The following is a 24265-nucleotide window of genomic DNA, read 5'->3' on the forward strand; positions in this document are numbered from 1 at the left end:
GCGAGAGAGACTGCGAGAGAGACTGCAAGGGAGACAGCGAGAGAGACAGCGAGAGAGGCAGCGAGAGAGACAGCGAGAGAGACAGCGAGAGAGACAGCGAGAGAGACAGCGAGGGAGAAAGCGATGTAGACAGCGAGAGAGACAGCGAGAGAGACAGCGAGAGAGACAGCGCGAGAGACAGCGAGGGAGACAGCGAGGGAGACAGCGAGGGAGACAGCGAGGGAGACAGCGAGGGAGACTGCGAGAGAGACTGCGAGAGAGACTGCGAGAGAGACTGCGAGTGAGACAGCGAGGGAGACAGCGAGAGAGACAGCGAGAGAGACAGCGAGGGAGAAAGCGAGGGAGACAGCGAGAGAGACAGCGAGAGAGACAGCGAGGGAGACTGCGAGGGAGACTGCGAGGGAGACAGCGTGGGAGACAGCGTGGGAGACAGCGAGGGAGACAGCGAGGGAGACAGCGAGGGAGACAGCGAGGGAGACAGCGAGAGAGACAGCGAGAAGGACTGCGAGAAGGACTGCGAGAAGGACTGCGAGAGAGACAGCGAGGGAGAAAGTGAGAGCGACTGCGAGAGAGACTGCGAGGGAGACTGCGAGGGAGACAGCGAAAGAGACTGTGAGGGAAACAGCGAGGGAGACAGCGAAAGAGACTGCGAGGGAAACTGCGAGGCAGACTGCGAGGGAGACTGCGAGAGAGACAGCGAGAGAGACAGCGAGAGAGACAGCGAGAGAGACAGCGAGAGAGACAGCGAGAGAGACTGCAAAGGAGACAGCGAGAGAGACTGCGAGAGGGACAGCGAGAGAGACTGCGAGAGAGACTGCGAGAGAGACTGTGAGAGAGACTGCGAGAGAGACTGCGAGAGAGACGGCGAGGGAGAAAGCGAGGGAGAAAGCGAGGGAGAAAGCGTGAGAGACTGTGTGGGAGACTGCAAGGGAGACAGCGAAAGAGACTGCGAGGGAAACTGCGAGGCAGACTGCGAGGGAGACTGCGAGAGAGACAGCGAGAGAGACAGCGAGAGAGACAGCGAGAGAGACAGCGAGAGAGACAGCGAGAGAGACAGCGAGAGAGACTGCAAAGGAGACAGCGAGAGAGACTGCGAGAGGGACAGCGAGAGAGACTGCGAGAGAGACTGTGAGAGAGACTGCGAGAGAGACTGCGAGAGAGACTGCGAGAGAGACGGCGAGGAAGAAAGCGAGGGAGAAAGCGAGGGAGAAAGCGTGAGAGACTGTGTGGGAGACTGCAAGGGAGACAGCGAGAGAGACTGTGAGGGAGACTGCGAGAGAGACTGCTAGAGAGACTGCGAGAGGGATAGTGAGGGAGACTGCGAGGGAGACAGCGAGGGAGACAGCGAGGGAGACAGCGAGGGAGACAGCGAGAGAGAGAGCGAGGGAAACAGCGAGGGAGACTGCGAGGGAGACAGCGAGGGAGACAGCGAGAGAGACTGCGAGAGAGACTGCGAGAGAGACTGCGAGGGAGAGAGCGAGGGAGAAAGCGAGAGAGACTGCGAGGGAGACAGCGATAGAAACTGCGAGGGAGTCAGCGAGAGAGACAGCGAGAGAGACAGCGAGAGAGACTGCGAGAGAGACTGCGAGAGAGACTGCGAGAGAGACTGCGAGAGAGACCTCGAGGGAGACAGCGAGGGAGAAAGCGAGGGAGACAGCGAGGGAGACAGCGAGGGAGACAGCGAGGGAGACAGCGAGGGAAACAGCGAGGGAAACAGCGAGGGAGACTGCGAGGGACACAGTGAGGGAGACAGCGAGAGAGACTGCGAGAGAGAGCGTGTGAGACGGCGAGGGAGACAGCGAGGGAGAGAGCGAGAGACACAGCGAGGGAGACAGCGAGGGAGACAGCGAGAGAGACTGCAAGAGAGACTGCAAGGGAGACAGCGAGAGAGACAGCGAGAGAGGCAGCGAGAGAGACAGCGAGAGAGACAGCGAGAGAGACAGCGAGAGAGACAGCGAGGGAGAAAGCGATGGAGACAGCGAGAGAGACAGCGAGAGAGACAGCGAGAGAGACTGCGTGGGAGACAGCGAGGGAGACAGCGAGGGAGACAGCGAGGGAGACAGCGAGGGAGACAGCGAGGGAGACAGCGAGGGAGACAGCGAGAGAGACTGCGAGAAGGACTGCGAGAGAGACAGCGAGGGAGAAAGCGAGAGCGACTTCGAGAGAGACTGCGAGGCAGACAGCGAGAGAGAATGTGAGGGAAACAGCGAGAGAGACTGCGAGGGAGACTGCGAGGGAGACTGCGAGGGAGACTGCGAGGGAGACTGCGAGGGAGACTGCGAGGGAGACTGCGAGAGAGAATGCGAGAGGGACTGCGAGAGTGACTGCGAGAGTGACTGCGAGAGTGACTGCGAGAGAGACTGCGAGGGAGACTGCGAGGGAGCCTGCGAGAGAGACTGCGAGAGAGACAGCGAGAGAGACTGTGAGAGAGACTGCGAGAGAGACTGCGAGAGATACAGCGAGGGATAGAGCGAGTGAGACAGCGAGGGAGACAGCGACAGAGACAGCGACAGAGACAGCGACAGAGACAGCGACAGAGACAGCGACAGAGACAGTGAGAGAGACTGCTATGGAGATAGCGAGAGAGACAGCCGGGGATACAGAGAGAGTGACTGCAAGGGAGACGGCGAGGGAGACGGCGAGGGAGACGGCGAGGGAGACGGCGAGGGAGACGGCGAGGGAGACGGCGAGGGAGACAGCGAGGGAGACAGCGAGGGAGACGGCGAGGGAGACAGCGAGGGAGACGGCGAGGGACACAGTGAGGGAGACAGCGAGAGAGACTGCGAGAGAGAGCGCGTGAGACAGCGAGGGAGAGAGCGAGACACACAGCGAGGGAGACAGCGAGAGAGACTGCAAGAGAGACTGCAAGGGAGACAGCGAGAGAGACAGCGAGAGAGACAGCGAGGGAGAAAGCGAGGGAGACAGCGAGAGAGACTGCGTGGGAGACAGCGAGGGAGACAGCGAGGGAGACAGCGAGGGAGACAGCGAGGGAGACAGCGAGAGAGACTGCGAGAGAGACTGCGAGAGAGACTGCGAGGGAGACAGCGAGAGAGACAGCGAGGGAGACAGCGAGGGAGAAAGCGAGGGAGAAAGCGAGAGAGACTGCGAGGGAGACTGCGAGGGAGACTGCGAGGGAGACTGCGAGGGAGACTGCGAGGGAAACAGCGTGGGAGACAGCGTGGGAGATAGCGTGGGAGACAGCGAGGGAGATAGCGAGGGAGACAGCGAGGGAGACAGCGAGGGAGACAGCGAGGGAGACAGCGAGAGAGACAGCGAGGGAGACAGCGAGAGAGACTGCGAGAGAGGCAGCGAGGGAGAAAGTGAGAGCGACTGCGAGAGAGACTGCGAGGGAGACTGCGAGGGAGACAGCGAAAGAGACTGTGAGGGAGACAGCGAAAGAGACTGCGAGGGAAACTGCGAGGCAGACTGCGAGGGAGACTGCGAGAGAGACAGCGAGAGAGACAGCGAGAGGGACAGCGAGAGGGACAGCGAGAGAGACTGCGAGATAGACTGCGAGATAGACTGCGAGGGAGAAAGCGAGGGAGAAAGCGAAAGAGACTGTGTGGGAGACTGCAAGGGAGACTGCGAGAGAGACAGCGAGAGAGACAGCGAGAGGGACAGCGAGAGAGACTGCGAGAGAGACTGCGAGATAGACTGCGAGATAGACTGCGAGATAGACTGCGAGGGAGAAAGCGAGGGAGAAAGCGAGGGAGAAAGCGAGGGAGAAAGCGAAAGAGACTGTGTGGGAGACTGCAAGGGAGACAGCGAGAGAGACTGTGAGAGAGACTGCGAGATAGACTGCGAGGGAGAAAGCGAGGGAGAAAGCGAAAGAGACTGTGTGGGAGACTGCAAGGGAGACAGCGAGAGAGACTGTGAGGGAGACAGCGAGAGAGACTGCGAGAGGGATAGTGAGGGAGACTGCGAGGGAGACAGCGAGGGAGACAGCGAGGGAGACAGCGAGGGTGACAGCGAGGGTGACAGCGAGGGTGACAGCGAGAGAGAGAGCGAGGTAGACAGCGAGGGAAACAGCGAGGGAGACTGCGAGGGAGACAGCGAGGGAGACAGCGAGCGAGACTGCGAGAGAGACTGCGAGGGAGAGAGCGAGGGAGAAAGCGAGAGAGACTGCGAGGGAGACAGCGAGAGAGACTGCGAGAGAGACTGCGAGAGAGACTGCGAGAGAGACTGCGAGAGAGACTGCGAGAGAGACTGCGAGAGAGACCTCGAGGGAGACAGCGAGGGAGACAGCGAGAGAGACTGTGAGGGAGACAGCGAGGGAGACAGTGAGAGAGACAGCGAGAGAGACTGCGAGAGAGACTGCGAGAGAGACTGCGAGAGAGACTGCGAGAGAGACTGCGAGAGAGACCTCGAGGGAGACAGCGAGAGAGACTGTGAGGGAGACAGCGAGGGAGACAGTGAGAGAGACAGCGAGAGACACTGTGAGGGAGACAGCGAGAGAGACTGCGAGGGAGGAAGCGAGAGAAACTGCGAGAGAAACTGCTATGGAGATAGCGAGAGAGACAGCGAGGGATACAGCGAGAGACACTGCGAGAGAGACAGCGATTAAGACGGCGAGGGAGACGGCGAGAGAGAGAGCGAGAGAGACAGCGAGGGAGACAGCGAGGTAGACAGCGAGAGAGACTTCGAGAGAGACTGCGAGGGAGGCAGCGAGGGAGACAGCGAGGGAGACAGCGAGGTAGACAGCGAGAGAGACTTCGAGAGAGGCAGCGAGGGAGACAGCGAGGGAGACAGCGAGGGAGACAGCGAGGGAGACAGCGAGGGAGACAGCGAGGGAGACAGCGAGAGAGACAGCGAGAGAGACAGCGAGAGAGACAGCGAGAGAGAAAGCGAGGGAGACAGCGAGAGAGACTGCGAGGGAGACTGCGAGGGAGACTGCGAGGGAGACTGCGAGGGAGACAGCGTGGAAGACAGCGTGGAAGACAGCGTGGAAGACAGCGAGGGAGACAGCGAGGGAGACAGCGAGGGAGACAGCGAGGGAGACAGCGAGGGAGACAGCGAGGGAGACAGCGGGGGAGACAGCGGGGGAGACAGCAACAGAGACTGCGAGAAGGACTGCAAGAGAGACAGCGAGGGAGAAAGTGAGAGCGACTGCGTGAGAGACTGCGAGGGAGACAGCGAGGGAGACAGCGAGGGAGACAGCGAGGGAGACTGTGAGGGAAACAGCGAGGGAGACAGCGAGAGAGACTGCGAGGGAGACTGCGAGGGAGACTGCGAGGGAGACTGCGAGGGAGACTGCGAGGGAGACTGCGAGGGGGACTGCGAGGGAGACAGCGAGAGAGACTGAGAGGGATACAGCGAGAGACACTGCGAGAGAGAATGCGAGGGAGACAGCGATTAAGACGGCGAGGGAGACGGCGAGAGAGAGAGCGAGAGAGACAGCGAGGGAGACAGCGAGGGAGACAGCGAGGTAGACAGCGAGAGAGACTTCGAGAGAGACTGCGAGGGAGGCAGCGAGAGAGACAGCGAGGGAGACAGCGAGGTAGACAGCGAGAGAGACTTCGAGAGAGACTGCGAGGGAGGCAGCGAGGGAGACAGCGAGGGAGACAGCGAGGGAGACAGCGAGGGAGACAGCGAGGGAGACAGCGAGGGAGAAAGCGAGGGAGAAAGCGACAGAGGCAGCAATAGAGACTGCGAGAGAGACTGCGAGGGACACAGCGAGAGAGACTGCAAGGGAGACAACGAGAGAGACTGCGAGAGAGACTGCGAGAGAGACTGCGAGAGAGACTGCGAGGAAGACAGCGAGAGAGACTGCGAGAGAGACAGCGAGGGAGACAGCGAGGGAGACTGCGAGGGAGAGAGCGAGGGGGAGAGCGAGGGGGAGAGCGAGGGGGAGAGCGAGGGGGAGAGCGAGGGACACAGCGAGGGACACAGCGAGGGAGACAGCGAGGGAGACAGTGAGGGAGACAGCGAGGGAGACAGCGAGGGAGACAGCGAGAGAGACTGCGAGAGAGACTGCGAGAGAGACTGCGAGAGAGACAGCGTGAGAGACAGCGAGAGAGACAGCGAGAGAGACAGCGAGAGAGACAGCGAGAGAGAAAGCGAGGGAGACAGCGAGAGAGACTGCGAGGGAGACTGCGAGGGAGACTGCGAGAGAGACTGCGAGGGAGACTGCGAGGGAGACTGCGAGGGAGACTGCGAGGGAGACAGCGTGGAAGACAGCGTGGAAGACAGCGAGGGAGACAGCGAGGGAGACAGCGAGGGAGACAGCGAGGGAGACAGCGAGGGAGACAGCGAGGGAGACAGCGAGGGAGACAGCAACAGAGACTGCGAGAAGGACTGCCAGAGAGACAGCGAGGGAGAAAGTGAGAGCGAATGCGTGAGAGACTGCGAGGGAGACAGCGAGGGAGACAGCGAGGGAGACTGTGAGGGAAACAGCGAGGGAGACAGCGAGAGAGACTGCGAGGGAGACTGCGAGGGAGACTGCGAGGGAGACTGCGAGGGAGACTGCGAGGGAGACTGCGAGGGGGACTGCGAGGGAGACAGAGAGGGAGACAGCGAGAGAGACTGCGAGAGAGACTGCGAGAGAGACTGCGAGAGATACAGCGAGGGATAGAGCGAGGGATAGAGCGAGGAGACACCGAGGGAGACAGCGAGGGAGACAGCGAGGGAGACAGCGAGAGTACATTGAGAGAGACAGCGAGAGAGACTGCGAGAGAGACTGCGAGAGAGACTGCGAGGGAGACAGCGAGAGAGACTGCGAGAGGGACTGCGAGAGGGACAGCGAGAGAGACTGCGAGAGAGACTGCGAGAGAGACTGCGAGAGACTGCGAGAGAGACTGCGAGGGAGACAGCGAGAGAGACTGCGAGGGAGACTGCGAGGGAGACTGCGAGGGAGACTGCGAGGGAGACTGCGAGGGAGACTGCGAGGGAGACTGAGAGAGAGACTGCGAGGGAGACTGCGAGGGAGACTGCGAGGGAGACTGCGAGAGAGACGGCGAGAGAGATGGAGAGAGAGATGGAGAGAGAGACGACGAGAGAGACTGCGAGAGAGACTGCGAGAGAGAGAGTGAGAGAGACTGAGAGGGAGACAGCGAGAGAGACAGCGAGAGAGACAGCGAGAGAGACTGCGAGAGAGACTGCGAGAGAGACTGCGAGTGAGACTGCGAGTAATACAGCGAGGGATAGAGCGAGGGATAGAGCGAGGGATAGAGCGAGGGAGACAGCGAGGGAGACAGCGAGGGAGACAGCGAGAGTACATTGAGAGAGACAGCGAGACAGACAGCGAGAGAGACAGCGAGAGAGACAGCGAGAGAGACAGCGAGAGAGACTGCGAGGTAGACGGCGAGGGAGACGACGAGGGAGACGACGAGAGAGACGACGAGGGAGACGACGAGGGAGACGACGAGGGAGACGACGAGGGAGACGACGAGGGAGACGACGAGGGAGACGACGAGAGAGACGACGAGGGAGACGACGAGGGAGACGACGAGGGAGACGACGAGGGAGACGACGAGGGAGACGACGAGGGAGACGACGAGGGAGACGACGAGGGAGACAGCAAGGGAGACAGAGAGGGAGACAGCGACAGAGACAGAGAGGGAGACAGCGACAGAGACAGCGACAGAGACAGCGACAGAGACAGCGACAGAGACAGCGACAGCGAGGGAGACAGCGAGGGAGACAGCGAGGGAGACGGCGAGGGAGACGGCGAGGGAGGCGGCGAGGGAGACAGCGAGGGAGACAGCGAGGGAGACAGCGAGGGAGACAGCGAGGGAGACAGTGAGGGAGACAGCGAGGGAGACTGCGAGGGAGACAGCGAGGGAGAAAGCGAGGGAGACAGCGAGAGAGACTGCGAGAGAGACTGCGAGGGAGACTGCGAGGGAGACTGCGAGGGAGACTGTGAGGGAGACTGCGAGGGAGACTGCGAGGGAGACTGCGTGGAAGACAGCGAGGGAGACAGCGAGGGAGACAGCGAGGGAGACAGCGAGGGAAACTGCGAGAGAGACAGCGAGAGAGACAGCGAGAGAGACAGCGAGAGAGACAGCGAGAGAGACAGCGAGAGAGACAGCGAGAGAGACTGCGAGGGAGACAGCGAGAGAGACAGCGAGAGAGACAGCGAGAGAGACAGCGAGAGAGACAGCGAGAGAGACAGCGAGGGAGAAAGCGAGAGCGACTTCAAGAGAGACTGCGAGGGAGACAGCGAGACTGTGAGGGAAACAGCGAGGGAGACTGCGAGGGAGACTGCGAGGGAGACTGCGAGGGAGACTGCGAGGGAGACAGCGAGGGAGACAGCGAGAGAGACAGCGAGAGAGACTGCAAAGGAGACTGCGAGAGAGACTGCGAGGGAGACTGCGAGAGAGACTGCGAGAGAGACTGCGAGAGAGACTGCGAGAGGGACAGCGAGAGAGACTGCGAGAGAGACTGCGAGAGAGACTACGAGAGAGACTGCGAGAGAGACTGCGAGAGAGACTGCGAGAGAGACTGCGAGGGAGACAGCGAGAGAGACTGCGAGAGGGACTGCGAGAGGGACAGCGAGAGAGACTGCGAGAGAGACTGCGAGAGAGACTGCGAGAGACTGCGAGAGAGACTGCGAGGGAGACAGCGAGAGAGACTGCGAGGGAGACTGCGAGGGAGACTGAGAGAGAGACTGCGAGGGAGACTGCGAGGGAGACTGAGAGAGAGACTGCGAGGGAGACTGCGAGGGAGACTGCGAGGGAGACTGCGAGAGAGACGGCGAGAGAGATGGAGAGAGAGATGGAGAGAGAGACGACGAGAGAGACTGCGAGAGAGACTGCGAGAGAGAGAGTGAGAGAGACTGAGAGGGAGACAGCGAGAGAGACAGCGAGAGAGACAGCGAGAGAGACAGCGAGAGAGACTGCGAGAGAGACTGCGAGAGAGACTGCGAGTGAGACTGCGAGTAATACAGCGAGGGATAGAGCGAGGGATAGAGCGAGGGATAGAGCGAGGGAGACAGCGAGGGAGACAGCGAGGGAGACAGCGAGAGTACATTGAGAGAGACAGCGAGACAGACAGCGAGAGAGACAGCGAGAGAGACAGCGAGAGAGACAGCGAGAGAGACTGCGAGGTAGACGGCGAGGGAGACGACGAGGGAGACGACGAGAGAGACGACGAGGGAGACGACGAGGGAGACGACGAGGGAGACGACGAGGGAGACGACGAGGGAGACGACGAGAGAGACGACGAGGGAGACGACGAGGGAGACGACGAGGGAGACGACGAGGGAGACGACGAGGGAGACGACGAGGGAGACGACGAGGGAGACGACGAGGGAGACAGCAAGGGAGACAGAGAGGGAGACAGCGACAGAGACAGAGAGGGAGACAGCGACAGAGACAGCGACAGAGACAGCGACAGAGACAGCGACAGAGACAGCGACAGAGACAGCGACAGCGAGGGAGACAGCGAGGGAGACGGCGAGGGAGGCGGCGAGGGAGACAGTGAGGGAGACAGCGAGGGAGACAGCGAGGGAGACAGCGAGGGAGACAGCGAGGGAGACAGCGAGGGAGACAGCGAGGGAGACAGCGAGGGAGACTGCGAGGGAGACAGCGAGGGAGAAAGCGAGGGAGACAGCGAGAGAGACTGCGAGAGAGACTGCGAGAGAGACTGCGAGGGAGACTGCGAGGGAGACTGCGAGGGAGACTGCGAGGGAGACTGCGTGGAAGACAGCGAGGGAGACAGCGAGGGAGACAGCGAGGGAGACAGCGAGGGAAACTGCGAGAGAGACAGCGAGAGAGACAGCGAGAGAGACAGCGAGAGAGACAGCGAGAGAGACAGCGAGAGAGACTGCGAGGGAGACAGCGAGAGAGACAGCGAGAGAGACAGCGAGAGAGACAGCGAGAGAGACAGCGAGGGAGAAAGCGAGAGCGACTTCAAGAGAGACTGCGAGGGAGACAGCGAGACTGTGAGGGAAACAGCGAGGGAGACTGCGAGGGAGACTGCGAGGGAGACTGCGAGGGAGACTGCGAGGGAGACAGCGAGAGAGACAGCGAGAGAGACAGCGAGAGAGACTGCAAAGGAGACTGCGAGAGAGACTGCGAGGGAGACTGCGAGAGAGACTGCGAGAGAGACTGCGAGAGAGACTGCGAGAGGGACAGCGAGAGAGACTGCGAGAGAGACTGCGAGAGAGACTACGAGAGAGACTGCGAGAGAGACTGCGAGAGAGACTGCGAGAGAGACTGCGAGGGAGAAAGCGAGGGAGAAAGCGACAGAGACTGTGTGGGAGACTGCAATGGAGACAGCGAGAGAGACTGTGAGGGAGAATGCGAGGGAGACTGCGAGGGAGACTGCGAGGGAGACTGCGAGGGAGACTGCGAGGGAGACTGCGAGGGAGACTGCGAGGGAGACTGCGAGAGAGACTGCGAGAGAGAATGCGAGGGAGACTGCGAGGGAGAGTGCGAGAGAGACTGCGAGAGAGACTGCGAGAGATACGGCGAGAGAGACGGAGAGAGAGATGGAGAGAGAGACGGCGAGAGAGACTGCGAGAGAGAGAGTGAGAGAGACTGAGAGGGAGACAGCAAGAGAGACTGCGAGAGAGACTGCGAGAGAGACTGCGAGAGAGACTGCGAGAGAGACTGCGAGAGATACAGCGAGGGATAGAGCGAGGGATAGCGCGAGGGAGACAGCGAGGGAGACAGCGAGGGAGACAGCGAGGGAGACAGCGAGAGTACATCGAGAGAGACAGCGAGAGAGACAGCGAGAGAGACAGCGAGAGAGACAGCGAGAGAGACTGCTATGGAGATAGCGAGAGAGACAGCGGGGGATACAGAGAGAGTGACTGCGAGGGAGACAGCGAGGGAGACAGCGAGGGAGACTGCGAGGGAGACTGCGAGGGAGACAGCGAGGGAGACAGCGAGGGAGACAGCGAGGGAGACAGCGAGGGAGACAGCGAGGGAGACAGCGAGGGAAACTGCGAGGGAAACTGCGAGAGAGACTGCGAGGGAAACTGCGAGAGAGACAGCGAGGGACACAGCGAGGGACACAGCGAGGGAGACAGCGAGGGAGACTGCGAGGGAGACTGCGAGGGAGACAGCGAGAGAGACTGCGAGAGAGACTGCGAGAGAGAGCGCGTGAGAGACAGCGAGAGAGACAGCGAGAGAGACTGCGTGGGATACAGCGAGGGAGACAGCGAGGGAGACAGCGAGAGAGAATGCGAGAAGGACTGCGAGAGAGACAGCGAGGGAGAAAGCGAGAGGGACTGCGAGGGAGACAGCGATAGAGACTGTGAGGGAAACAGCGAGGGAGACAGCGAGGGGACTGCGAGAGAGACTGTGAGGGAAACAGCGAGGGAGACAGCGAGGGGACTGCGAGAGAGACTGCGAGGGAGACTGCGAGAGAGACTGCGAGAGAGACTGCGAGAGAGACTGCGAGAGAGACTGCGAGAGAGACTGCGAGAGAGACTGCGAGAGAGACTGCGAGGGAGACTGCGAGGGAGACTGCGAGGGAGACTGCGAGAGAGACTGCGAGGGAGACTGCGAGGGAGACTGCGAGGGAGACTGCGAGGGAGACTGCGAGAGAGACTGCGAGAGAGACTGCGAGAGAGACTGCGAGAGAGACTGCGAGAGAGAAAGCGAGGGAGACAGCGAGGGAGACAGCGAGGGAGACTGCGAGGGAGACTGCGAGAGAGACTGCGAGGGAGACAGCGAGGGAGACAGCGAGAGAGACAGCGAGGGAGACAGCGAGAGAGACTGCGAGAGAGGCAGCGAGGGAGAAAGTGAGAGCGACTGCGAGAGAGACTGCGAGGGAGACTGCGAGGGCGACAGCGAAAGAGACTGTGAGGGAGACAGCGAAAGAGACTGCGAGGGAAACTGCGAGGCAGACTGCGAGGGAGACTGCGAGAGAGACAGCGAGAGAGACAGCGAGAGGGACAGCGAGAGGGACAGCGAGAGAGACTGCGAGATAGACTGCGAGATAGACTGCGAGGGAGAAAGCGAGGGAGAAAGCGAAAGAGACTGTGTGGGAGACTGCAAGGGAGACTGCGAGAGAGACAGCGAGAGAGACAGCGAGAGGGACAGCGAGAGAGACTGCGAGAGAGACTGCGAGATAGACTGCGAGATAGACTGCGAGGGAGAAAGCGAGGGAGAAAGCGAGGGAGAAAGCGAGGGAGAAAGCGAAAGAGACTGTGTGGGAGACTGCAAGGGAGACAGCGAGAGAGACTGTGAGAGAGACTGCGAGATAGACTGCGAGATAGACTGCGAGGGAGAAAGCGAGGGAGAAAGCGAAAGAGACTGTGTGGGAGACTGCAAGGGAGACAGCGAGAGAGACTGTGAGAGGGATAGTGAGGGAGACTGCGAGGGAGACAGCGAGGGAGACAGCGAGGGAGACAGCGAGGGTGACAGCGAGGGTGACAGCGAGGGTGACAGCGAGGGTGACAGCGAGAGAGAGAGCGAGGTAGACAGCGAGAGAAACAGCGAGGGAGACTGCGAGGGAGACAGCGAGGGAGACAGCGAGGGAGACAGCGAGCGAGACTGCGAGAGAGACTGCGAGGGAGAGAGCGAGGGAGAAAGCGAGAGAGACTGCGAGGGAGACAGCGAGAGAGACTGCGAGAGAGACTGCGAGAGAGACTGCGAGAGAGACTGCGAGAGAGACTGCGAGAGAGACCTCGAGGGAGACAGCGAGGGAGACAGCGAGAGAGACTGTGAGGGAGACAGCGAGGGAGACAGTGAGAGAGACAGCGAGAGAGACTGCGAGAGAGACTGCGAGAGAGACTGCGAGAGAGACTGCGAGAGAGACTGCGAGAGAGACCTCGAGGGAGACAGCGAGAGAGACTGTGAGGGAGACAGCGAGGGAGACAGTGAGAGAGACAGCGAGAGACACTGTGAGGGAGACAGCGAGAGAGACTGCGAGGGAGGAAGCGAGAGAAACTGCGAGAGAAACTGCTATGGAGATAGCGAGAGAGACAGCGAGGGATACAGCGAGAGACACTGCGAGAGAGACAGCGATTAAGACGGCGAGGGAGACGGCGAGAGAGAGAGCGAGAGAGACAGCGAGGGAGACAGCGAGGTAGACAGCGAGAGAGACTTCGAGAGAGACTGCGAGGGAGGCAGCGAGAGAGACAGCGAGGGAGACAGCGAGGTAGACAGCGAGAGAGACTTCGAGAGAGGCAGCGAGGGAGACAGCGAGGGAGACAGCGAGGGAGACAGCGAGGGAGACAGCGAGGGAGACAGCGAGGGAGACAGCGAGGGAGACAGCGAGAGAGACAGCGAGAGAGACAGCGAGAGAGACAGCGAGAGAGAAAGCGAGGGAGACAGCGAGAGAGACTGCGAGGGAGACTGCGAGGGAGACTGCGAGGGAGACTGCGAGGGAGACAGCGTGGAAGACAGTGTGGAAGACAGCGAGGGAGACAGCGAGGGAGACAGCGAGGGAGACAGCGAGGGAGACAGCGAGGGAGACAGCGAGGGAGACAGCGGGGGAGACAGCAACAGAGACTGCGAGAAGGACTGCAAGAGAGACAGCGAGGGAGAAAGTGAGAGCGACTGCGTGAGAGACTGCGAGGGAGACAGCGAGGGAGACAGCGAGGGAGACAGCGAGGGAGACTGTGAGGGAAACAGCGAGGGAGACAGCGAGAGAGACTGCGAGGGAGACTGCGAGGGAGACTGCGAGGGAGACTGCGAGGGAGACTGCGAGGGAGACTGCGAGGGGGACTGCGAGGGAGACAGCGAGAGAGACTGAGAGGGATACAGCGAGAGACACTGCGAGAGAGAATGCGAGGGAGACAGCGATTAAGACGGCGAGGGAGACGGCGAGAGAGAGAGCGAGAGAGACAGCGAGGGAGACAGCGAGGGAGACAGCGAGGTAGACAGCGAGAGAGACTTCGAGAGAGACTGCGAGGGAGGCAGCGAGAGAGACAGCGAGGGAGACAGCGAGGTAGACAGCGAGAGAGACTTCGAGAGAGACTGCGAGGGAGGCAGCGAGGGAGACAGCGAGGGAGACAGCGAGGGAGACAGCGAGGGAGACAGCGAGGGAGACAGCGAGGGAGACAGCGAGGGAGAAAGCGACAGAGGCAGCAATAGAGACTGCGAGAGAGACTGCGAGGGACACAGCGAGAGAGACTGCAAGGGAGACAACGAGAGAGACTGCGAGAGAGACTGCGAGAGAGACTGCGAGAGAGACTGCGAGGAAGACAGCGAGAGAGACTGCGAGGGAGACAGCGAGGGAGACAGCGAGGGAGACTGCGAGGGAGAGAGCGAGGGGGAGAGCGAGGGGGAGAGCGAGGGGGAGAGCGAGGGGGAGAGCGAGGGGGAGAGCGAGGGACACAGCGAGGGACACAGCGAGGGAGACAGCGAGGGAGACAGCGAGGGAGACAGCGAGGGAGACAGCGAGGGAGACAGCGAGGGAGACAGCGAGAGAGACTGCGAGAGAGACTGCGAGAGAGACTGCGAGAGAGACAGCGAGAGAGACAGCGAGAGAGACAGCGAGAGAGACAGCGAGAGAGACAGCGAGAGAGAAAGCGAGGGAGACAGCGAGAGAGACTGCGAGGGAGACTGCGAGGGAGACTGCGAGAGAGACTGCGAGGGAGACTGCGAGGGAGACTGCGAGGGAGACTGCGAGGGAGACAGCGTGGAAGACAGCGTGGAAGACAGCGAGGGAGACAGCGAGGGAGACAGCGAGGGAGACAGCGAGGGAGACAGCGAGGGAGACAGCGAGGGAGACAGCGAGGGAGACAGCGAGGGAGACAGCAACAGAGACTGCGAGAAGGACTGCCAGAGAGACAGCGAGGGAGAAAGTGAGAGCGAATGCGTGAGAGACTGCGAGGGAGACAGCGAGGGAGACAGCGAGGGAGACTGTGAGGGAAACAGCGAGGGAGACAGCGAGAGAGACTGCGAGGGAGACTGCGAGGGAGACTGCGAGGGAGACTGCGAGGGAGACTGCGAGGGAGACTGCGAGGGGGACTGCGAGGGAGACAGAGAGGGAGACAGCGAGAGAGACTGCGAGAGAGACTGCGAGAGAGACTGCGAGAGATACAGCGAGGGATAGAGCGAGGGATAGAGCGAGGAGACACCGAGGGAGACAGCGAGGGAGACAGCGCGGGAGACAGCGAGAGTACATTGAGAGAGACAGCGAGAGAGACTGCGAGAGAGACTGCGAGAGAGACTGCGAGGGAGACAGCGAGAGAGACTGCGAGAGGGACTGCGAGAGGGACAGCGAGAGAGACTGCGAGAGAGACTGCGAGAGAGACTGCGAGAGACTGCGAGAGAGACTGCGAGGGAGACAGCGAGAGAGACTGCGAGGGAGACTGCGAGGGAGACTGCGAGGGAGACTGCGAGGGAGACTGCGAGGGAGACTGAGAGAGAGACTGCGAGGGAGACTGCGAGGGAGACTGCGAGGGAGACTGCGAGAGAGACGGCGAGAGAGATGGAGAGAGAGATGGAGAGAGAGACGACGAGAGAGACTGCGAGAGAGACTGCGAGAGAGAGAGTGAGAGAGACTGAGAGGGAGACAGCGAGAGAGACAGCGAGAGAGACAGCGAGAGAGACTGCGAGAGAGACTGCGAGAGAGACTGCGAGTGAGACTGCGAGTAATACAGCGAGGGATAGAGCGAGGGATAGAGCGAGGGATAGAGCGAGGGAGACAGCGAGGGAGACAGCGAGGGAGACAGCGAGGGAGACAGCGAGAGTACATTGAGAGAGACAGCGAGACAGACAGCGAGAGAGACAGCGAGAGAGACAGCGAGAGAGACAGCGAGAGAGACTGCGAGGTAGACGGCGAGGGAGACGACGAGGGAGACGACGAGAGAGACGACGAGGGAGACGACGAGGGAGACGACGAGGGAGACGACGAGGGAGACGACGAGGGAGACGACGAGGGAGACGACGAGAGAGACGACGAGGGAGACGACGAGGGAGACGACGAGGGAGACGACGAGGGAGACGACGAGGGAGACGACGAGGGAGACGACGAGGGAGACGACGAGGGAGACGACGAGGGAGACAGCAAGGGAGACAGAGAGGGAGACAGCGACAGAGACAGAGAGGGAGACAGCGACAGAGACAGCGACAGAGACAGCGACAGAGACAGCGACAGAGACAGCGACAGAGACAGCGACAGCGAGGGAGACAGCGAGGGAGACAGCGAGGGAGACGGCGAGGGAGGCGGCGAGGGAGACAGCGAGGGAGACAGCGAGGGAGACAGCGAAGGAGACAGCGAGGGAGACAGCGAGGGAGACTGCGAGGGAGACAGCGAGGGAGAAAGCGAGGGAGACAGCGAGAGAGACTGCGAGAGAGACTGCGAGAGAGACTGCGAGGGAGACTGCGAGGGAGACTGCGAGGGAGACTGCGAGGGAGACTGCGAGGGAGACTGCGAGGGAGACTGCGTGGAAGACAGCGAGGGAGACAGCGAGGGAGACAGCGAGGGAGACAGCGAGGGAAACTGCGAGAGAGACAGCGAGAGAGACAGCGAGAGAGACAGCGAGAGAGACAGCGAGAGAGACAGCGAGAGAGACTGCGAGGGAGACAGCGAGAGAGACAGCGAGAGAGACAGCGAGAGAGACAGCGAGAGAGACAGCGAGGGAGAAAGCGAGAGCGACTTCAAGAGAGACTGCGAGGGAGACAGCGAGACTGTGAGGGAAACAGCGAGGGAGACTGCGAGGGAGACTGCGAGGGAGACTGCGAGGGAGACTGCGAGGGAGACAGCGAGAGAGACAGCGAGAGAGACAGCGAGAGAGACTGCAAAGGAGACTGCGAGAGAGACTGCGAGGGAGACTGCGAGAGAGACTGCGAGAGAGACTGCGAGAGAGACTGCGAGAGGGACAGCGAGAGAGACTGCGAGAGAGACTGCGAGAGAGACTACGAGAGAGACTGCGAGAGAGACTGCGAGAGAGACTGCGAGAGAGACTGCGAGGGAGAAAGCGAGGGAGAAAGCGACAGAGACTGTGTGGGAGACTGCAATGGAGACAGCGAGAGAGACTGTGAGGGAGAATGCGAGGGAGACTGCGAGGGAGACTGCGAGGGAGACTGCGAGGGAGACTGCGAGGGAGACTGCGAGGGAGACTGCGAGGGAGACTGCGAGAGAGACTGCGAGAGAGAATGCGAGGGAGACTGCGAGGGAGAGTGCGAGAGAGACTGCGAGAGAGACTGCGAGAGATACGGCGAGAGAGACGGAGAGAGAGATGGAGAGAGAGACGGCGAGAGAGACTGCGAGAGAGAGAGTGAGAGAGACTGAGAGGGAGACAGCAAGAGAGACTGCGAGAGAGACTGCGAGAGAGACTGCGAGAGAGACTGCGAGAGAGACTGCGAGAGATACAGCGAGGGATAGAGCGAGGGATAGCGCGAGGGAGACAGCGAGGGAGACAGCGAGGGAGACAGCGAGGGAGACAGCGAGGGAGACAGCGAGGGAGACAGCGAGGGAGACAGCGAGAGTACATCGAGAGAGACAGCGAGAGAGACAGCGAGAGAGACAGCGAGAGAGACAGCGAGAGAGACTGCTATGGAGATAGCGAGAGAGACAGCGGGGGATACAGAGAGAGTGACTGCGAGGGAGACTGCGAGGGAGACGGCGAGGGAGACAGCGAGGGAGACTGCGAGGGAGACTGCGAGGGAGACAGCGAGGGAGACAGCGAGGGAGACAGCGAGGGAGACAGCGAGGGAGACAGCGAGGGAAACTGCGAGGGAAACTGCGAGAGAGACTGCGAGGGAAACTGCGAGAGAGACAGCGAGGGACACAGCGAGGGACACAGCGAGGGAGACAGCGAGGGAGACTGCGAGGGAGACTGCGAGGGAGACAGCGAGAGAGACTGCGAGAGAGACTGCGAGAGAGAGCGCGTGAGAGACAGCGAGAGAGACAGCGAGAGAGACTGCGTGGGATACAGCGAGGGAGACAGCGAGGGAGACAGCGAGAGAGAATGCGAGAAGGACTGCGAGAGAGACAGCGAGGGAGAAAGCGAGAGCGACTTCGAGAGGGACTGCGAGGGAGACAGCGATAGAGACTGTGAGGGAAACAGCGAGGGAGACAGCGAGGGGACTGCGAGAGAGACTGTGAGGGAAACAGCGAGGGAGACAGCGAGGGGACTGCGAGAGAGACTGCGAGGGAGACTGCGAGAGAGACTGCGAGAGAGACTGCGAGAGAGACTGCGAGAGAGACTGCGAGAGAGACTGCGAGAGAGACTGCGAGAGAGACTGCGAGGGAGACTGCGAGGGAGACTGCGAGGGAGACTGCGAGAGAGACTGCGAGGGAGACTGCGAGGGAGACTGCGAGGGAGACTGCGAGGGAGACTGCGAGGGAGACTGCGAGAGAGACTGCGAGAGAGACTGCGAGAGAGACTGCGAGAGAGAAAGCGAGGGAGACAGCGAGGGAGACAGCGAGGGAGACAGCGAGGGAGACAGCGAGGGAGACAGCAAGGGAGACAGCAAGGGAGACAGCGAGAGAGACAGCGAGAGAGACTGCGAGAGAGACTGCGAGAGAGACTGCGAGAGAGACTGCAAGGGAGACTGCAAGGGAGAGAGCGAGGGAGAAAGCGAGAGAGAAAGCGAGGGAGACAGCGAGGGAGACAGCGAGGGAGACAGCGAGGGAGACAGCGAGGGAGACAGCGAGGGAGACAGCGAGAGAGACTTCGAGAGAGACTGCGAGAGAGGCAGCGAGGGAGACAGCGAGGGAGACAGCGAGGGAGACATCGAGGGAGACAGCGAGGGAGACAGCGAGGGAGACAGCGAGGGAGACAGCGAGGGAGACAGCGAGGGAGACAGCGACAGAGACAGCAATAGAGACTGCGAGAGAGACTGCGAGGGACACAGCGAGAGAGACTGCGAGGGAGACAACGAGAGAGAATGTGAGAGAGATCGCGTGAGACAGCGAGGGAGACAGCGAGGGAGATAGCGAGGGAGACAGCGAGGGAGACTGCGAGGGAGACTGCGAGAGAGAGAGCGAGAGACACAGTGAGGGAGACAGCAAGAGAGACTGCAAGAGAGACTGCGAGGGAGACTGCGAGGGAGACTGCGAGGGAGACTGCGAGGGAGACTGCGAGGGAGACTGCGAGGGAGACAGCGTGGGAGGCAGCGAGGGAGACAGCGAGAGAAACTGCGACGAAGACTGCGAGAGAGATGGCGAGAGAGACTGCGAGAGAGACTGCGAGAGAGACTGCGAGAGAGACTGCGAGGGAGAAAGCGAGAGAGACTGCGAGAGAGACTGCGAGGGAGAAAGCGAGAGAGACTGCGAGGGAGACTGCAAGGGAGACAGCGAGAGAGACAGCGAGAGAGACTGCGAGAGAGACTGCGAGGGAGAAAGCGAGAGAGACTGCGAGAGAGAAAGCGAGAGAGACTGCGAGAGAGAAAGCGAGAGAGACTGCGAGGGAGACTGCAAGGGAGACAGCGAGAGAGACAGCGAGGGAGATAGCGCGGGGGATAGCGAGGGAGATAGCGAGAGAGATAGCGAGAGAGATAGCGAGAGAGATAGCGAGAGAGACTGCAAGAGAGACTGTGAGGGAGAGAGCGAGGGAGAGAGCGAGGGAGAAAGCGAGAGAGAACACGAGGGAGACAGCGATAGAAACTGCGAGGGAGTCAGCGAGAGAGACTGCGAGAGAGACTGTGAGAGAGACCTCGAGGGAGACAGCGAGGGAGACTGTGAGGGAGACAGCGAGGGAGACAGCGAGAGAGACTGCGAGTGAGACTGTGAGGGAGACAGCGAGAGAGACTGCGAGGGAGAAAGCGAGAGAAACTGCGAGAGAGACTGCTATGGAGATAGCGAAAAAAACAGCGAGGGATACAGCGAGAGACACTGCGAGGGAGACAGCGATTGAGACGGCGAGGGAGACAGCGAGGGAGACAGCGAGGGAGAAAGCGAGGGAGACAGCGAGGGAGACAGCGAGGGAGACAGCGAGAGAGACAGCGAGAGAGACAGCGAGAGAGACAGCGAGAGAGACTTCGAGAGAGACTTCGAGAGAGACTTGGAGAGAGACTTGGAGAGAGACTTGGAGAGAGACTTCGAGAGAGACTTCGAGAGAGACTTCGAGAGAGACTTCGAGAGAGACTGCGAGGGAGGCAGCGAGGGAGGCAGCGAGGGAGGCAGCGAGGGAGACAGCGAGGGAGACAGCGAGGGAGACAGCGAGGGAGACAGCGAGGGAGACAGCGAGGGAGACAGCAAGAGAGACTGTGAGAGAGACTGCGATGGACACAGCGAGAGAGACTGCGAGGGAGACTGCGAGGGAGACTGCAAGGGAGACAGCGAGAGAGACAGCGAGGGAGACAGCGAGGGAGACAGCGAGGGAGACAGCGAGGGAGATAGCGAGGGAGATAGCGAGGGAGATAGCGAGGGAGATAGCGAGGGAGATAGCGAGAGAGATAGCGAGAGAGACTGCGAGAGAGACTGCGAGAGAGACTGTGAGGGAGACTGTGAGGGAGACTGTGAGGGAGACAGCGAGGGAGACTGCGAGAGAGACTGCTATGGAGATAGCGAGAGAGACAGCGAGGGATACAGCGAGAGAGACTGCGAGACTAACGGCGAGAGAGACAGCGAGGGAGATGGCGAGGGAGACAGCGCTGGAGACAGCGAGAGAGAATGCGAGAAGGACTGCGAGAGAGACAGCGAGGGAGAAAGCAAGAGCGACTTCGAGAGAGACTGCGAGGGAGACAGCGAGACTGTGAGGGAAACAGCGAGGGAGACAGCGAGAGAGACAGCGAGGGAGACTGCGAGGGAGACTGCGAGGGAGACTGCGAGGGAGACTGCGAGGGAGACTGCGAGGGAGACTGCGAGGGAGACTGCGAGAGAGAATGCGAGAGAGAATGCGAGAGAGACTGCGAGAGAGACTGCGAGAGGGATATTGAGGGAGACTGCGAGAGGGATATTGAGGGAGACTGCGAGAGGGATATTGAGGGAGACTGCGAGAGAGACTGCGAGAGAGACTGCGAGAGAGACTGCGAGAGAGACTGCGAGAGAGACTGCGAGGGAGACTGCGAGGGAGACTGCGAGGGAGACTGCGAGGGAGACTGCGAGGGAGACTGCAAGAGAGAATGCGAGAGAGACTGCGAGAGGGATATTGAGGGAGACAGCGAGGGAGACAGCGAGGGAGACAGCGAGGGAGACAGCGAGAGAGACAGCGAGAGAGACAGCGAGAGAGACAGCGAGGGAGACAGCGAGGGAGACAGCGAGAGAGACAGCGAGAGAGACAGCGAGAGAGACAGCGAGGGAGACAGCGAGGGAGACAGCGAGGGAGACTGCGAGGGAGACTGCGAGGGAGACTGCGAGGGAGACTGCGAGAGAGACGGCGAGAGAGACGGCGAGAGAGACGGCGAGAGAGACGGCGAGAGAGACGGCGAGAGAGACGGCGAGAGAGACGGCGAGAGAGATGGAGAGAGAGACGGAGAGAGAGGCGGAGAGAGAGACGGAGAGAGAGACGGAGAGAGAGACGGCGAGAGAGACGGAGAGAGAGACAGCGAGGGAGATAGCGCGGGGGATAGCGAGGGAGATAGCGAGAGAGATAGCGAGAGAGATAGCGAGAGAGATAGCGAGAGAGACTGCAAGAGAGACTGTGAGGGAGAGAGCGAGGGAGAGAGCGAGGGAGAAAGCGAGAGAGAACACGAGGGAGACAGCGATAGAAACTGCGAGGGAGTCAGCGAGAGAGACTGCGAGAGAGACTGTGAGAGAGACCTCGAGGGAGACAGCGAGGGAGACTGTGAGGGAGACAGCGAGGGAGACAGCGAGAGAGACTGCGAGTGAGACTGTGAGGGAGACAGCGAGAGAGACTGCGAGGGAGAAAGCGAGAGAAACTGCGAGAGAGACTGCTATGGAGATAGCGAAAAAAACAGCGAGGGATACAGCGAGAGACACTGCGAGGGAGACAGCGATTGAGACGGCGAGGGAGACAGCGAGGGAGACAGCGAGGGAGAAAGCGAGGGAGACAGCGAGGGAGACAGCGAGGGAGACAGCGAGAGAGACAGCGAGAGAGACAGCGAGAGAGACAGCGAGAGAGACTTCGAGAGAGACTTCGAGAGAGACTTGGAGAGAGACTTGGAGAGAGACTTGGAGAGAGACTTCGAGAGAGACTTCGAGAGAGACTTCGAGAGAGACTTCGAGAGAGACTGCGAGGGAGGCAGCGAGGGAGGCAGCGAGGGAGACAGCGAGGGAGACAGCGAGGGAGACAGCGAGGGAGACAGCGAGGGAGACAGCGAGGGAGACAGCAAGAGAGACTGTGAGAGAGACTGCGATGGACACAGCGAGAGAGACTGCGAGGGAGACTGCGAGGGAGACTGCAAGGGAGACAGCGAGAGAGACAGCGAGGGAGACAGCGAGGGAGACAGCGAGGGAGACAGCGAGGGAGATAGCGAGGGAGATAGCGAGGGAGATAGCGAGAGAGATAGCGAGAGAGACTGCGAGAGAGACTGCGAGAGAGACTGTGAGGGAGACTGTGAGGGAGACTGTGAGGGAGACAGCGAGGGAGACTGCGAGAGAGACTGCTATGGAGATAGCGAGAGAGACAGCGAGGGATACAGCGAGAGAGACTGCGAGACTAACGGCGAGAGAGACAGCGAGGGAGATGGCGAGGGAGACAGCGCTGGAGACAGCGAGAGAGAATGCGAGAAGGACTGCGAGAGAGACAGCGAGGGAGAAAGCAAGAGCGACTTCGAGAGAGACTGCGAGGGAGACAGCGAGACTGTGAGGGAAACAGCGAGGGAGACAGCGAGAGAGACAGCGAGGGAGACTGCGAGGGAGACTGCGAGGGAGACTGCGAGGGAGACTGCGAGGGAGACTGCGAGGGAGACTGCGAGGGAGACTGCGAGGGAGACTGCGAGAGAGAATGCGAGAGAGAATGCGAGAGAGACTGCGAGAGAGACTGCGAGAGGGATATTGAGGGAGACTGCGAGAGGGATATTGAGGGAGACTGCGAGAGGGATATTGAGGGAGACTGCGAGAGAGACTGCGAGAGAGACTGCGAGAGAGACTGCGAGAGAGACTGCGAGAGAGACTGCGAGGGAGACTGCGAGGGAGACTGCGAGGGAGACTGCGAGGGAGACTGCAAGAGAGAATGCGAGAGAGACTGCGAGAGGGATATTGAGGGAGACAGCGAGGGAGACAGCGAGGGAGACAGCGAGGGAGACAGCGAGAGAGACAGCGAGAGAGACAGCGAGAGAGACAGCGAGGGAGACAGCGAGGGAGACAGCGAGAGAGACAGCGAGAGAGACAGCGAGAGAGACAGCGAGAGAGACAGCGAGGGAGACAGCGAGGGAGACAGCGAGGGAGACAGCGAGGGAGACTGCGAGGGAGACTGCGAGGGAGACTGCGAGGGAGACGGCGAGAGAGACGGCGAGAGAGACGGCGAGAGAGACGGCGAGAGAGACGGCGAGAGAGACGGCGAGAGAGACGGCGAGAGAGATGGAGAGAGAGACGGAGAGAGAGGCGGAGAGAGAGACGGAGAGAGAGACGGAGAGAGAGACGGCGAGAGAGACGGAGAGAGAGACTGAGAGGGAGACAGCGAGAGAGACTGCGAGAGAGACTGCGAGAGAGACTGCGAGAGAGACTGCGAGAGATACAGCGAGAGATACAGCGAGGGAGACAGCGAGGGAGACAGCGAGGGAGACAGCGAGGGAGACAGCGAGGGAGACAGCGAGGGAGACAGCGAGAGTACATTGAGAGAGACAGCGAGAGAGACAGCGAGAGAGACAGCGAGAGAGACAGTGAGAGAGACAGTGAGAGAGACTGCTATGGAGATAGCGAGGGAGAAAGCGAGAGAGAAAGCGAGGGAGACAGCGAGAGAGAAAGCGAGGGAGACAGCGAGGGAGACAGCGAGGGAGACAGCGAGGGATACAGAGAGAGTGACTGCGAGGGAGACGGCGAGGGAGACGGCGAGGGAGACAGCGAAAGAGACAGCGAGGGAGACAGCGAGGGAGACAGCGAGGGAGACTGCGAGGGAGAGAGCGAGGGAGAAAGCGAGAGAGAAAGCGAGGGAGACAGCGAGAGAGAAAGCGAGAGAGAAAGCGAGGGAGACAGTGAGAGAGAAAGCGAGGGAGACAGCGAGGGAGACTGCGAGGGAGACTGCGAGGGAGACAGCGAGAGACACTTCGAGAGAGACTGCGAGGGAGACTGCGAGGGAGACTGCGAGGGAGACAGCGAGGGAGACAGCGAGGGAGACAGCGAGGGAGACAGCGAGGGAGACAGCGACAGAGACAGCAATAGAGACTGCGAGAGAGACTGCGAGAGAGACTGCGAGAGAGACTGCGAGAGAGACTGCGAGGGACACAGCGAGAGAGACTGCGAGGGAGACAACGAGAGAGAATGTGAGAGAGATCGCGTGAGACAGCGAGGGAGACAGCGAGGGAGACAGCGAGGGAGATAGCGAGGGAGATAGCGAGGGAGACAGCGAGGG

The sequence above is a fragment of the Heterodontus francisci genome, chromosome 14 (assembly GCF_036365525.1).
Source record: "Heterodontus francisci isolate sHetFra1 chromosome 14, sHetFra1.hap1, whole genome shotgun sequence".
NCBI lineage: Eukaryota > Metazoa > Chordata > Chondrichthyes > Heterodontiformes > Heterodontidae > Heterodontus > Heterodontus francisci.